The following is a 6370-nucleotide window of genomic DNA, read 5'->3' as shown; positions in this document are numbered from 1 at the left end:
AAATTAAAGTAAAGTGGCCGCAGATATTCAGGAATCTGTATTTTCTTGACTTTTTTCGCAAAGATGAAAATGTTAAAAAGAATACGTCAATAATAGTAAAGGCTTAACAGACCACAAAGTTTTAAGAGAAAAGAAAAACATTTAAGTGGTATCGAAATCTACCTCAGCACTCCAGAGATGGATTAAAAGATGATGTTGAAGGATGTTTTTGGCATTCTTTCATGAGCTGTTGGGTCCAATATTTGAAGAGCAAGCTTTTCATGATGCCTCTCCAAAGGTTATCCTAGAGTACAGTAAGAAGTGTGATCCAGATCTCCAGTTTCAGCATTACAGAGGGGTGAACGAGCAATACAATCCTACCCGCTTCCCCTCTTTCAACCCAACTTTAAGAGCAGTGGAAATCCTTCACTGTGAATCCATTTCCAAGCAAACAGATTCAGGCAAATGAGTGGCCAGTCCCACAGTGAAGCTTAACCTTTATGTGACCACCACCACTTCTTTCATCATCGTCGTCATCATTACAATCATCACACTTTCAACAATTCATATACTCACCCCCACACCACATATATCTCACATCTCATTAACTCCTTCCTCAGATCGTCGTCATCATATCATGAATATGCATTTCAAATGTTGTCCACTACTATTCACTCACAATACAAGTCCAAATTCCAACACTGCCACTGCCACCACCACTATTGCCATTTATGATATCAACCACCACCCAGACTTAGACCAACAACAAAAACGACAAAGACAAAGGCCCTGTAAATTTTGTAAATAAAAATCAAATATCTTGTAAATGAAGAAAAAATTAATTATTGTAATTGAGAATGACAACATTTAGAAAACATCCCAAAAGCATGTTCAGTTTTGTATGCAGCATTTCTCACTTTATTTCATATAAACGTAACAATATTGACTTATGTAAATATCATTATTTAAAATCGAAAGTCAAATAATTTGCCTTTTACAAAAAACTTGTCATTATGCATTTTGAGCTTTAATAGTTGGTTATGTTTTAATGGCGATGTGAATATGTCCACTTAATGTGTTTTGTCTGGGATTTGACACAAGCTGGGGTAACCAATCCCTGGGGAGTGCCTCACAAAAGCATTAGTTGGCCTAAGCAATAAGTAACTTATATCAATTGATACGAATCTAATACTATTTATGAGTAATTTTGAAGAATCGTTGTGTAAGTAAATTGAACTGGCCAGAGATTTTCAGGAATTTGACCTTTACTGACTTTTTTCGTAAGATGCAATGTTAAGAAGGGTACGTTAACAGTAATAAAGGCTCAACAAAGAGGAAAGTTTCAAGAGAAAAGGAAAAATTCAAGTGGGATCGAAATCTTCCACCTGAGCACCCCAGAGATGGATCAACAGATTATGTTGAAGGAATTGTTTGAATTTTCATGACCTGATAAGTCCAGTATTTGATGAGCCAACTTTTCATGATGCTTACCCAAAGATTATCCTAGAGTACAGTAAGAAGTGTGATCCGGATCTCCCGAATGGTGCCTGAAACGATTAATGTCTTTGGAGGCAGCATACAGCAGCATGTTTCATGCCCTAACCGACATAGCAGAAGTGTGCCCATCAATGCCAGTCTAAAACACGTGGCCAGAACATGGATGCAGTGCCCTAAAGCGAGTCAAGACTAGAATGAACAACAGACTAAGTGTTTACATGCTTCAGTTCCTTCTAATGGTTTCTATCAATAGTCCAGAGCTTGCAACACCTGAATGCGAAGCACTGATTACAGCAGCTGTTGAAAAGTGGCATATACAAACAAAAAAAGAAGAAAAATCCCTAGGAATATTCCCATTTCCCAATCTGCAACAGCATTGCCAACCATAGTGGTGCCAGAAGTTGACGTCACTGACGTTGGAATACAAACAGAGACCCCAAAGTTGTTTCTGGCTCAGACGTTGAAGTTGCCACAGCTACTGCCTCCTTAAACCTGACTACTGATCCTAATGAGCAAGACTTAGGAGAAAACTGGCTATGGAAGTGACTGTGATGAAATTGATGTCATCCTTTTATAATCACCATTAAAATATTGTATACCTGGATGCTGGGAATGTATTAAATAGTGTAGAACATGGACAGGATTTTTACATAGCACAGGACATGGACAGTAACAGGATTTAAAGAAATTTGCACAGTTCACTATTAGTTATCTATCTATCTATCTATCTATCTAAAATGTGAAATCTTTTAAAAAGAAATTGTATACAAATTTGATCGCTAAGCAAAAAGAGACAGGTACTTTTGAATATCTTTTAAATAGATTTTAAATAGTTTCTAATTCGTTAATTTCTAAATAATAATTTCTAAATAAGACACTAGATAGTTTTCTAAATACTTTTTTTGCTCATTTTTAAATTGCATCTTTTAATGTTAATTTTTATCTTTTTATAGTGATACTGTAAAATTATTTAAATATTAATTTTCTTTTTACGTTTTATAGAGGGCCAAAAGTTTATCCTTTTTTCATAACAATGTAAAAACTTGCAAGAGGTGACAGGTCGAACATCTTCACCGGCGTGAAACCTTTGAAACCTTTTTACATATTGCTCCATTGAGGAGACCTCTTTCAGGGGATCTTACAGTTTAAAATTTGAACGATGATATCGCTTCTATATAGCGGACCAAGATACGGTTCGGTACAGTTTATGTTCAGCAACGGAAAATTGTGTAAGTGGAGCAGAACCTTTTAAATGTTCAACAGACAATTTATTCAGTTCGCGCGTATTCCTGTTGAATTTGTAGCCCGTTTATGAGATATGTCTACTCAAAAATATAATAATTTTTCCATACCTGCTGTTATGTGAGAGTAACTGCTTTTAATATCTCCGTACAGTTTAGGTTTACGCGATCTCAGAGAACAATGTTTAGCTGTACACAGCACGTAGTCCTTTTTAAAAAAATGTCTCCAGATCTGACACTGGTTTTGGGTATTTATCACGTCTAAGCATGATTTAAATACATTATGATGTTGTGTCCTTTGAATGTCGTCTTAAAACTCAATCGCTTTGTAAATGTCACTTGTAGTTTTAATATCGGAGGAGAGTATTTTAAAGCTCAATACTTTTCAATACCATTACCATGTTGTTTTTTTACCAATCAATTGACTGGCTTCTTTGTGCCACTACATTATGTGTGTAGTTAAATATAAGTTTACAAGTAAGACCGGCGGTTTCGAATCTTACGATTCTCATCAGTTGCTATGTGGTGGGATGGTTGAGGTGAACTCTGAACCATTCCGTATTGCTTGATTTAGTAAGCGTTTATATATCCACCCTGGTTTGTTTGGAGGATCGAAAATGGTGCGGTTTGATTGGTTCCTTGCAAAAAACCAATCAGGTTGCTGTAGGTTCACTCTGTGTTTTCTCATAGCTAGGTTGTGTTTTTATAAAGGTTTAAATTTGAAAAATAGGATTCTTGCCTTGCTTTTTTGTAAAGTATAAAAACATCTTGTTAAAATGTTTATGATGTATAAGTGTTCCTCAAAATGGCGAGGGACTATGTTGTATATTTTCGTTTCAATTTAAAGCAAGGCTTGCGTTGACTATACCGTTGTGTACTGTACAGAATGTAGACAAGATTATTTTTTACTGGCACAGCATGGCACCGTATAGCGTGAGTAACTGTAACGGATGACAGACTGCACATGTATAACGGCGTGAAACTTTGAGTTAACCTTTAATGTTTTGTCATTTGTAAGTTAGAGCTCTGAGTTATTTTTATAAAAAGGTTGAAATAATAGATTTTGTTAGAGCAATTGCGAACAGTGCAGAAATCTATGCAGCGAATCATGTTTTCACACGGTTATACTTCTTTAATTGAGTGTGATTCTTATATCAGGCAATATTACCAGTATTCTACAGGAATGACCTCTACTATGTCGTGCCCCTACTTCTATAAAAAATCACTTCACAAATGTAAACTATGGGCCTTAAAAACATGTACTGGTATATCTCCTCATGAACGTCAGTGGTTACAAAATTCTCCACGTAGTTCTCGCCAAAAACGGGATCTTCCCTGGGCTTGTGAAGCTGGATTATTAGGTTTGCCAAAATTGTTCTATACCAAAGTTTTAGGAGGATCCTGTGACCCTGGAGTTAATGTTTTCGGGTTAATGCAAATTTTTATAAAATTTCTAGGAGCCCAAAAATCATTGGAACAGATGGTCAAAACTGTTAACGGCAAAACCGTTTACCTCGCAAAAATAACAGACAAATTGGTTACCAAGGTTAATAACCTGCAATCATCCCTTCGTACGCTTGATTCTACATTCCTAGAATGGAAGACAAAAATACAAGCCTTTGCCACCCACGAAAACTGTCACCACAATAACTATATGGAATTTCTGTCAAAATGTTCCTTAGAAATAGCTAGAACCTTCTCAACACAGCTCCGTTTCACCGAAATAAATGATATCCTACATCAAGCCCACACGTTTCATAACAAGTAACTTGTCAGTTTTGCCGATCTTCCTTCGTTTTTGACCACAAGCATACAACACCAACTTCATTCACTGCCCTCACTACAACATACACTCTCTGCATTGGAGGCTGGTTACCCAATTTTGTTGCAACCGTTTGTCGATTATCAATACAACATGGCAAAATCTATGGCAATCAATATTCTTTTCACTATTCCTGAACTGACTCCTAAACATGCGTTTTGCACTATTGAATATCTGACTCCGCTAAAATATAATATTTCTGGCACGTGTTTTCAGGGTCCAATTACTCGCGATGATTTAGCCTTGTTACATTGTCCACACGCTGAATTTATTTTAAAACGTACACTATTAGACAACTGTTATCACACAGACGATACTTTTGTTTGTCCCCAACACATTTTGAAGACAGTCAACGATACTCGATGGTTAGGCCTACCTTGGAATAAAAACGCAAAACTGAATTTCGTTCGGCGATGCCAACAAGCCCCGGACTGTTCAGACCTTCACAATTTATACCATTTAGGAGGCCGATATTATTTGTCTACTCAGCAAGGGTTACTACCCGTTTACAACACTACTGACGGTTCCTCTCATTTAATTTCACTTACACCATTAACGGTCTACCATTTTCCTTGCGAATTAAGTTTCACTACCCAACAAACCAGTTTAGGTACCTACCCTCATAGTATAACTCTTCATTTACCGATATTCAGTTCTAATTCATTTCGTTACATTCCGTGGCAAAATGACAACGATGACCTTTTAAAATTACATTACCAATCGCTTAATTTTACACCTCCACTTCAATTCGATAATCAAACACTCCAATCACTTGACCACACATTTCGTCTGCTTGACGGACAATTCACTTCTCAAATTGCCACAATACAACAAGACCTTTCCCATTTACATTCTGTTAGTTCCACCACACTTAATGATCGGCTTACCTATATTGCTCTCTCACTCACCTTGCTGAACACTTTTGTCATCATTGTCTTGTATTGTCGCATGAAACGACCGCCAAATCAACCATTGTTTAGTACTGTTCTGTTTCGGCGCAAACAGTTTCCTAAAAGTAGTACAAACGCCGCCTCACACATCGCCTGTCAGTGAAAACGACATCAAGCTTGAAGCCTCGCCGTCGACTACTAATACTGACCCTAGTCAAGAAAATGCCACTTGTTCCACCTGTAATAAGCCTGTTTCAGTTTAATTCGTTTCACGCTATCTATAAAAAAAAACCCAATTCAGCATTTGTTTCCTATTTGGGAATCACTCTGGTACTTTTGACAATCCACAATTTCAATGCAAATTTCCGTCTTTGTTTTTGTTTCCAATTATTTATACTGCGTTTTCCTTTGTCCTAGATCGCCTATCATCTCTCAGCATGGATTTTCATCAATCTCGTCCAATATTACAATTAGCTGAGTCTTCAGACAAAACTCATATAGTTCGAGTTCCAGCCTACTCTCCTTTTGCAGTCCGTTTTATGAAGCGTTTCTGAATAGGCATGACACTAATTTTACAACCTCATCTTGCAGTCACTGCAGGTCTGAGCATTCCGTACAACAGTTTTGTTTGCCTTCTGATTATTCACCCGCAGAAGTAAATTTCTTATTCGATTTTCTGGAGCGTACACCTTAGGCAACATTTGCACCTGACTTATTTCTATCAGTAATTCGCTCATGCGATTATTTGTTAATTCCTCATCATGTTATTTTCGATCTAATCCAGCTGTATATTCCTCGGCATTTACGCGTTCCTTCTCGGTTTACAATGGATTTAGTACAAACACTCAATTCTACTAGCTATGCCCTTTTTGGACATGAATTCGCACGTACCTTTCCCTTGTTAGTTTGGTTTTTCACTTGACGCGGTGAAGTAATACTGC

At 37.1% G+C, this 6370-nt stretch overlaps 1 pseudogene; it reads left to right on the top strand.

Moving 5' to 3' along the window:
- Nucleotides 1–202: 202 nt before the first annotated feature.
- On the top strand, nucleotides 203–5592 carry LOC140931965 (uncharacterized; annotated as a pseudogene).
- Nucleotides 5593–6370: the final 778 nt, after the last annotated feature.

The sequence above is a fragment of the Porites lutea genome, chromosome 3 (assembly GCF_958299795.1).
Source record: "Porites lutea chromosome 3, jaPorLute2.1, whole genome shotgun sequence".
Taxonomy (NCBI): Eukaryota; Metazoa; Cnidaria; class Anthozoa; order Scleractinia; family Poritidae; genus Porites; species Porites lutea.
The sequence above is the reverse complement of the archived record's forward strand: the minus strand, read 5'-3'. Positions and strand labels throughout refer to the sequence as shown.